This window comes from Haliotis cracherodii, unplaced genomic scaffold (genome assembly GCF_022045235.1).
Source record: "Haliotis cracherodii isolate W230 unplaced genomic scaffold, xgHalCrac1.p SCAF_9, whole genome shotgun sequence".
Lineage (NCBI taxonomy): Eukaryota > Metazoa > Mollusca > Gastropoda > Lepetellida > Haliotidae > Haliotis > Haliotis cracherodii.
This window is the reverse complement of record NW_027266343.1, coordinates 46,500,746-46,511,299: the sequence shown is the minus strand read 5'-3', so window position 1 is coordinate 46,511,299 and position 10,554 is coordinate 46,500,746. Positions and strand designations below refer to the sequence as shown.

At 43.1% G+C, this 10,554-nt stretch overlaps 1 protein-coding gene across 1 annotated transcript in view; it reads left to right on the top strand.

Moving 5' to 3' along the window:
* The first annotated feature begins 1,617 nt into the window (after positions 1 to 1,617).
* LOC139452187 (uncharacterized) overlaps positions 1,618 to 10,554 on the top strand; it is a 67,162-nt gene continuing 58,225 nt past the window's right edge. Inside the window, exon 1 of the mRNA XM_071233551.1 lies at positions 1,618 to 1,912. The gene's annotated coding sequence lies outside the window, so the exon portion shown is untranslated. The remainder of the gene's footprint in view (positions 1,913 to 10,554) is intronic.

The window sequence follows — 10,554 nt, the reverse complement described above, 5'->3', positions numbered from 1 at the left end:
GTATTCCAGTTATATCACGGCGTGTCAGCTTAATGTGGGAGGAAAGTCCGAAGTGATGCAGGTCACAGACGTTTACCACTTCGGTGAAATCGGCGAGCACGGGTATGGTGCTGACAAACCTAGAAACATAATCGAGGCGAACCGGGATTCGAACCACAATCATAGATTTCTGGCATGCCCAAGGGACGCAACTCTGCACAGCGAATCGCGGCGCCTTAGGCGACTGGGCCACCCGTGCCCCCTCTTTTAAGAGAAAACCCTCCTGTTGATTCAGGGGAAATAACCTTCCGGGCAAAAGAAAATATATACACTTGAAAATTGACCAAAACATTACAAAGGTTATAAAATCGTTTCTAGGGTGAAAGTATATTCAAACATAAGGTCCAAAACACAGCTATGATGCGAGTTTCAGTCAAATCGCCATCAAAAAAACATTTCTTGTTTGCTTCATTTATAGCTACCATCAAACATGGCTGTATACTTTTTATTGACGTCATTTTTTCTGTTCCAGTAACACATGTACCGCATTACCCGATTAATGAAGATTGGTTCGTTAAAATTTGTGACCTGGCTGATTGAGTGTCATCGTACCCCGACGATTTGGCTCGATGCTCATGTTATCAACCACTGGCGAACCAAGCCCGGGTACTATTAATTACAGGTAGCCGTGGTATAGCTGGTGCAGGATTGCTTGGCGTAAAAAGCATCCACTCACCCACGAGAGAAAATTCTTAAACAATGAGACTATTATTGTATGGTCAAAACTCCGTCCTTTCTAACAGCCAGTCAGTCAACCCTGTAATGTGCACGTTGGTTAACATTCAAAAAGGTCAAATTCACGTCCATGTAATGTGATATTATAGCTGGTTCACAACGTGTATTCTATAACGTGGGAACGGTTCAGAATAAACCGCGGTTGCGGGAACGGGTCGTCACACCACGACTCAAGTCAGCGTATACGACGTGGCTACGACTCCAGCGAGGCACATATTTGGATGAAATAAGGTAAACAAAAATAGTTTCTCCACGTCACGTTTTCACAACAATTTAGCGAAGAGGTCGACAAACAGCGCCGTTTTTGTCACCACCCCCCCCCCCCCCCCCCCGACCGTTCATGTTAACATTGAGAAAAATATTACGCTGTTAAGGCTTCTTAACCTGTGGAATTTGCAACCCAAGCCCTAAGACGATTTAATAAAGAGGATGAATATGTTTAAAAACTCCAGCCTCGGAATGTTTACTCCCTTATCCGACATCGAACATAAATAGCTGCCTTTTTCAAGTTTAAACAATATAGGACACTTAAAATAAATCGTAAATCAATTCACAAATAATGTTAATAATGTTCTCCATTCAAATTTCGTTAAAACAATTACAGTGATATTTCAATATATGATTTTCATACCGTATGATATCGAATGCATATGGATACATGTAAGTTGTACACATGAATTTACAATTAAATATGTTTAAGGTGCTTGGTGTATTTGCAAGGGAGCGGGGGAGTTTGTGCGAAGGGGGAGGGATTGGGATGCCTCTATCCTACCATAACGAGTCTGTGGACCGGGGCATGACGGCCGCGTTGTTTCCTGACGACAGTAGCCGAGCGAGGATCAATATACGCGAACGAAGCTTGGGTTTTAGTTCAGCGTGAAAGAAGTCTGATGCAACTTGCTAAACCAGTTTTATGCCATTTTGTGTCAAAATCCTTTTGCAAGCGGAATGAATGTAAACCTACATGGCGTCAACCACGTGACGTGTCTCAGCTGAAGCTGAAATACCAACCCGGAAGAGAAATGTACGGGTATATGCTATCGACAACCGCTGTCGGATACTTCAAAATAGCAGCTGACTAATCACGTCACATTTCATATTCTACTGTAAAAGTGGGCACTTCAATCGTTTACTAAAGGTAAGACGTTTATTCATTGTAGTTTTTCTAGGTCACCGTGTTACCTTGTTTTCAGGTGGGTGATTGGGTTTGGGGCATATAGTCGTACCTGAATATGTAGCACGCATTTTATCACTGTTGAAGTGAACACACTTCGATTAGGCGTATCGATCATACCATGTGTGTATCACATCACAAGCTGTTTCAGGTATATTACGAACAGGTGTGCTTCGCGAAGCATAAACCTACTGACGATATACATAGGTAGTTATTTAATATTCCCTGCTATTGTGTGTATAAGACGACGTAGTGGGGCGAGCTCTCAAGCTGAAGGTGTACATTCACCCTGCTGTATATAAGACGACCAGCTAGGGTTAGTTCCCAAAGCTCGATAACATTAACAGGCTGTCTTAAATATTGACGACGTTCACGCGTTGGGAGTAGGGGCCGCTACTTGCCGCGATACCACCGACCTGTCACAATGCCACAATCACCACACACCGATGTCAGTCTGTGTCGATCGATATGGAAACTAGCTTTTGTTTACCCATATATAAATATGTGATAAGCAGCAGAACTGGTCTTCACTCGCTGTCATATATATGCGTCGCTATACACAGTGTGTATATTCACGTTCAGTATAGGTGAATATAGTACGATAGGCTGATAGAGTCAGTTAAACTTCCTTACGCTGACGCACATATGGGCAGCCTCGTGTGAGTACGAGTTAGGGTCCGTGTCGGACACGAAAGTTATAGTCTATAGTTAAGTGGGGCTGTAGAGCGTAACGTCAGTATACTCATGGGCTGAAATAACGGAACATGCAAAAGAGGAAGCATTCGTTGGACAGTCACGAGAATTGTATGTGCGGTGCCACATCGGGCTAATATCATACACCATGTTTATTACATGAACATTCAAAAATATTCTACAAGTAGGATGGCAGGACTAGAGTGAGTGAGTGAGTGCGTATGGTTTAACGCCGCCTTTAGCAATATTCCAGCAATATCACGGCGGGGGACACCAGAAATGGGCTCCACACATTGTACCTATGTCGGGAATCGAACCCGGGTCTTCGGCGTGACGAGCGAACGCATTAACCGCTAGGCTACCCGATCGTTCCGACTGACAGTTATGTTTCTGTGGCAATAAACAGCCAATCCAGCCCAGAATTTCTTCTTGTTTCTTTCTTTATTCCCCCCTCCCGCCCCCATGTTTTCCCGTACCTACTTTTTGAGGAAATAAGAAAACAATATTTGAAATATATTTGACCTACCGACCTGGATTTGGGGACCAAAGTCCGTAAGTAAACAAACCCCAAACAACATGTCTTGCCATGTTTACAGAATTGTGTTGCTTACACTCTGGTTGCATCAGTTGCAGTCTACATGCAGCGAAACCCCTTAAGTCAAACTTCGTTAACTCAGTATATAGTAAAACAATGTTACTTTATGGTACCTGCGTAATCCTTATTGCCACAACGGTCCGTTAAAGACACACAGCTTGCATCGAACTATAGATAACTCGAAATATCGGTTAAGTCGAAGTGACTTTATTGTAACGCCAGTATGTGCCCATGTAGACACAGCGCTTGTATCGAACTGCGGGTGACTCGGCAAATGTGGATTGTCCCCCGAGTTCGAATTAACGAGGTTTTATTGTTGTTTTACCAGTGAAGACATGTTCGATTACAATGATTACGCATCCCCGTGTCTCCATGCGTCCACAAGCAGGATGATGAAAAGGTACTGGCGGTATGAGTGAGTGAGTGACTAGTAGTGAGTGAGTGAGTGTCAGAGCCAACGCCTTAACCACTAGGCTACTCCATCACCATGATAATAATGATGACGACGATCACGACGACGACTACGATTGCAGTGGGAAGACTGAAGTTCAAATTGACATTTAGTTACATACTTTGTTTTCAGTCAGAGGTGTTTGGAGGCATACATTAGCCCTTAACAATAATACGACCCGTGAAGATCCGTTGTAGAATAGGTCTTCAGCAACCTATGCTTGTCGTAAAAGGCAACTAACGGGATCGGGTGGTCAGGCTCGCTGACTTGGTTGATGCATGTCATCGATCCCAAATGCGTGGATCGATGCTCATGATGTCAATCACTGGATTGTCTAGATTTCGACAACAGATACCCGTGTACCCGTAGGCCTGTACTGGCCTTGCGACTCGCGTGTTATCTTGAGGCCCCCGTTCTCCTTTACCCGATAAATACCAGATAATGTAGATCTGAAAAACGTTGCAACCAGGAAGGTGTAATCGTATACTGTCACTTTGTGACTGTCTCGAATGTGTGAGTTTAACGTCTCTTTTATAAAAAAGTATTTAAGTTATATCACAGCATGTCAACTTGATGTGGGAACAAAGCACAAAGTGATGCAGGTCTCAGACATTTACCACTTTGATGAAACCCATGAGAACAGGTATAGGGCTGACAACTGTAGAAATATAATTGGGGAGATCCCGGATTCGAACCAACGAACATCAGTTCCTGGCACTCCCAAGGGACGCAACTCTGCACAGCAAATAAATAACCAGGACTTAGGTTTTATAGTAGGCTGGATCACCCGTGAGCCCGTTTAACCATTCGTGACCAACTCGTGTTATTCCGGGACAAGCCGAATAGCGACTCGTGCCCCTCTCATATCCATTTTTGCGACCGGGTTCCGTCTTAGCGCAAACGGGCATACCTAAAACAATTGTCAACTCGTTGCGGAATGGTTCACATATATTTCCCCATATATTATATATATTTCAGATGCAATTCAAAGCACATCTGGACATGCGGTATTATACAATATGATTGAACACATTTAACTGTGTCTTGGGTATATTTTTAGATGCAAGACATTTGGAAAATCAAAAATTATTTCTGAGGGATTCTTTGATGAACAAATTGAAATCAAACGCGCATTCTGATTGGTTTGTCGTATTTTCGCACATAACCTTCATCGAAAAGGGGACGAGTCTTCTTGCAGGTTACGGAAAGGGGCGAATAGCTCATTGTACAGTGAAGTAATGGGGCCTTACATAACTGCATCTGTGAACCAATTAGCCGACTCGGTCGTTGGTAGTTCAGAATACTGGTGATCGTAGTTGCCAGAACGATTGCGCAATCCTGTTCGTGTCAAGACAACGCTTTTCTATAGTCTATAGATTACCGTTAACGCCCTACCGACATACTCGTTGTGTTGGACGATGCTTATTGTGTGATGGCGGGTGCTACTGGTAGGCCAGTACATGCTTACCCTTTTCGCGAACACATGGTGTGATCATTGATTTTCAATGATTGATTCATATAAATTTTCACCGCTGTTTTGGCCTTAACACCCAAAGGAATCTGTTTCGTGGGATAATCGAGACTTGTTATTCTCTGGCGTTCACGTTTTATATTTAATATAAAGAGTTGAATTCCGGAGGGAAGAACATGTTGTATGTTTATTTGATGTTTAACGCCGCACTCAGCAATATTCCAGCTATATGACGGCGGTCTGTAAATAATGGAGTCTGGAGCAGACAATCCAGTGATTGACATCATGAGCATCGATCCACGCAATTGGGATCGATGACATGCATCAACCAAGTCAGGGAGAACAGTCATGTAATTTGAATGCGTTACGTTTCTATAGGTCTCCATGTCAAAATGGGGTAGGCGGTATTATTTCTTCTTATACTGACAGGGAAAACCTGGCCATATAGGTTTATGGTACGGCTGTCTTGCACTTATTCAGCAGAATATTCCATGAAGCGATCATAGTGCTAAGGTGATAGTTACTTCCATATTTTGACATAGTCCGACAGTCCTAGTGCTACGATCGCTTATTTGAACGAGACCCTCATCCATACGCATCGCTATATACTCACACATCAACTGATGAAGATCCGGGTTAGAACTTGTCATCAGCAACCCATGCTTGCCGTAAAAGGCGACTATGCTTGTCGTAAGAGGCTATCAGGTGGTCGGGCATATCACACAGCAATATTCCAGCTATATGACGGCGGTCTGTAAATAATCGAATCTAGACCAGACAATCCAGTGAATTGACATCATGAGCATCGATCCACGAAATTGGGATACGATAACATGCATCAAGCAAGTCAGCAAGCCTGACAACCCGATCCGGTTAGTCGCTTGTTACGACAAGCATAGTCGCAGGAATTGATTGCTGAAGACCTATTCTACGCCGGATCTTCACGGATGCCCAGATGTAACATGTAGACAAACTGATGACGGTGACAACGAAGTAAGGATCTGATTACGGCTACCTCTGACATAGCCTGTTATACAACCAGGAAGTTGGACTATACGACCTGAGACTGAGATTTGTAGAGTCGTGTGGAACATGATGTGTACATCACAGTCGATGTTGTAGTGACGATCACAGGAGCTGAACATGCCCCCGATCGGAGGCCCATATGAAACAGCATCAGCAACCATGGGTGAGTTAATCAAGAGGACTTTTCACCCCGCTTGATATTTGCTTCCTGTCAATTGGGTTAGCCATGTAAATACTTGTAATCGGCTAGTCTCTCTTACGGTCACAAGAGCATATAAATTAATATGACAATCAAACCGCCCCATGTCATTCTCATCCCATTTTACGCTCCAGGACTGAAAAAAGATGCTTAAGAGTATCTTAACACTCGAGCGTTCCTTTGTAGGGCCTCGTTCCACAGAGTGATTGTAACCCTACGAACCGTGAAGATTCGTGAAGAATTGGTCTTCAGCAAACCACTATGTCCTAAGGGGGTCTAACGGGATCGGGTGGTCAGGCTCGCTTACTTGGTTGGTGCATGTCATCGTATCCCGATTGCGTGGGTCGTTGCTCATGATGTCAATCACTCGATGGTCGGGTCCAGATTGTTTACAGACCGCTGTCATATAGCTGGAGTATTGTCGGGTGCTGCGTTAAACAACAAACACACAAATCTTAGCGCTACGACTGTCGGAAGTCTATGCCGATGTATCGGAGTAACGATCGCCTTAGTTTTGTCACCAAGACCCTAGAGAATATATTAAAAATGGAGTCACACTCAAGTATAGAATGATTTCGCTAGTATAGATTGCCTTAGCTCTTAAGGATTGTTCTGGGTTCCATTTGGATATTATTTTTTATTTATTTTATAGATATATATATTTAAATAAGACTCAATGTCAGTCTACGATAGCCTTAGCGCTGAGATTACTTCGTGAAAGAGGCCCAGACTTTTTAATTCAGCAGAACTTTAATTACTTCTTGTGACTACTTGTTAGTCTGATAATTGGTATGTGAGTGTAACTGATGAATTCCTCTTTCGTAACTTTAATATAACAATACGAGTTGGGGAGCACGGGTGGCCCAGTCGGCTTTGGCGCCGCGATACGCTGTGCAGAGTTGCGTCCCTTGGGCACGTCAGAAACCTATGATTGTGGGTTAGAATCCCGGTTCGGCCCGATTATGTTTCTAGATTTGTCAGCACCATACCCGTGCTCGTGGGTTTCACCGAAGTGGTAAACGTCTGAGAACTGCATCACTTCGGGCTTTCCTCCCACATTAAGCTGACACGCCGCGATATAACTGTAATACTGTTAAAAGCGGCGTTAAACCCAACTCACTCATAATAAGAGTTACGTAAAAAGGAAAAGTAGTTATGCAAAAGTAAATGTGAAGATTGTATAACTAAACATTTAAATTCCAGATGGACTAGTGTAGATCTCCCTAGCCAACTATGACAAGAACAATCTACATTAAGTCCAGCCCAGCAACCTATGGTGGTCGTAAGAGGCGACTAATTGGATCGGGGATTCAGGCTCGGTGACTTGGTTGATTGTGTGTCATCGTACCCCGATTGTATCGGGTGGTCAGGTTCGGTGACTTGGTTGATTGTGTGTCATCGTACCCCGATTGTATCGAGTGGTCAGGCTCGGTGACGTGGTTGATTGTGTGTCATCGTACCCCGATTGTATCGGGTGGTCAGGCTCGGTGACGTGGTTGATTGTGTGTCATCGTACCCCGATTGTATCGGGTGGTCAGGCTCGGTGACGTGGTTGATTGTGTGTCATCGTACCCCGATTGTATCGAGTGGTCAGGCTCGGTGACGTGGTTGATTGTGTGTCATCGTACCCCGATTGTATCGAGTGGTCAGGCTCGGTGACGTGGTTGATTGTGTGTCATCGTACCCCGATTGTATCGAGTGGTCAGGCTCGGTGACGTGGTTGATTGTGTGTCATCGTACCCCGATTGTATCGGGTGGTCAGGCTCGGTATCTTTGTTGATTGTGTGACATCGTACCCCGATTGTTGATCATGATATCAACAACTGGATTGTCTGTTCCAGATTGTTTACAGGCCGCGGTTATCTAGTTGGATTATTACTGTAAGTGGCGTAAAACAAAAACTAACAAAAGGTTCAAAGTAGGAAAATGTGAAAATAAATGTGGGAGGTATATTTTCTGACATGAATGGTCCGCAATAGAGTGAAAAATAAGTCTAAACTGTCTTTTCTTCAGATGCTTTCGAGTTTGGTTTTTATCTGAAATGCTATTCTAAAATAATTACTTTAAAAATGGTTTTCGGTCGCTTTGCAGTTGTATCACGGCGTGTCAGCTGAACGAGGAAGGAGAGCATGCAGGAGATGCAGGTCTAGGAAGTTTTTTACATAAGTCTCGACTTAATTCTCCTAATTTCAACTTTCAGAAAAAAACAAGAACAAATTTGTTCGGTTTTGACCCAAAATCGTTCACCAAGCGCTGAAGCACTTTTTGGGAAAAGGAGGTGTGCGGAATGGGATTATAACTTGACATGCAAGAGCTAAAAATGAGTGCCGATTCTTCGAGAAGACATTTGCATTGAAAGTTATCTTTAAAGTTTAGCGGAAATGATATAGCTTTGCGGAACATTTACCCTTAGAATACTCGGTCACCTATTAAACTTCCAAATGCCAAAAGCACGTCAATGCTTCACAACAAACAAAACTCCGGAATGAAGTGATCTATCTACAGGATATTTGTTTTGAAACACAATGCTACTTTATTCAGGATGGGAGCATTTTGTTTCCGTGAAGTGTGTCAGCGCCTAGGGAAACAGCAACCTGATCAAACAATATCAAAGAATATCATATATTTCATTTTCCTAGATTAAGGGTGTAACTTAAATAGATATATGAACGAAACTGTAACCCTTCCTGAAACAGATGCGTAACACACTGACTCTCAGTGTTTGTTTGTTTGCTTGTTTCTTGTGAACGCCGCGGTCAGTCATTTTCCTGGAATTTGACGGCGGCCTGGATATAATCGAGTCTGAACCAGACAAACCAACCAGTGACTGATATAAGGAGCAACGATCCACGCCGTCTGAGTACGGTGACTAGCACAATCGCCTTTTAAGCTTGCCGTAAATGGCGACTATGCTTGGTTGATGCATATCATCGTATCCCAATTGAGTGGATCGACGCTCATGATATCAATGACTGGATTAACTGGTCCAGACTGGAGTATTGTTGAGTACGGTGTTAAACAACAAAAAAACAAACAAAGATATTCCTTATAGTAGAACCTGGTAAGCTCGCTTTATCCGTTGTTCCAGACAAGCGTAGTGTCGATATCAGACATAGTACGTTAGGGATTCTGTCAGCAATATAAAGTTACATCGTCTTGTACGATATTTCGAGTTAAAAGAGTTCGATTATCGACTTTTCACTGTACTTTGATTTGGACTTCTATCAGATTCGGGGGCGGTCGGGTAGCCTAGTGGTTAAAGCTTTCGCTCGTCACGCCGAAGACCCGGGTTCGAATCCCGTCTGGGTACAATGTGTGAAACCCATTTCTGGTGTCTCCCGCCGTGATATTGCTGGAATATTGCTAAAAGCGGCGTAAAACCAAATTCACTCCATCAGATCCATGATAAGGGTAGCTTTAAAGGTCATGGCCGGGTAAAAGTCCTGATATTGGATAAGAGTGGTTCTCAGCGGGTTGTCTGGAATGTGGAGGTCATTATTCCCAGTACCGAGCGATATTTGTCAACTGCAACAGTCCCTGTTCAGTGGATGACATCTCCTCTCAAGTTTTATCTGACAAATATCACCTGTGCCATGCTCCTGCTCCGGGTTACAGTGGCACGATCTTCACTGAACCTTGTGTTTGTTCTCGGTTGAAGGCGTTGATATATCACTTCCCAAACGTATAGGAACGCAGAGATATATTTATTGTGACAACAAATCGGGAGATATGTCTCTTGGGACAAGTCATGTACAGATAAAAGATTTTGGTTTCTGTATTTCAACATGAAGATGTCCCTTTCTGGTCAAATATATTTCTTCAGAATTCTAATACAAGATACGGTTATAAAAAAAAATGTCTCGATTATATATGGAAATGTAAGGGTTTTTTTCAAGATGGGAAAAGGAGGTGTGCGGAATGGGATTATAACTTGACATGCAAGAGCTAAAAATGAGTGCCGATTCTTCGAGAAGACATTTGCATTGAAAGTTATCTTTAAAGTTTAGCGGAAATGATATAGCTTTGCGGAACATTTACCCTTAGAATACTCGGTCACCTATTAAACTTCCAAATGCCAAAAGCACGTCAATGCTTCACAACAAACAAAACTCCGGAATGAAGTGATCTATCTACAGGATATTTGTTTTGAAACACAATGCTACTTTATTCA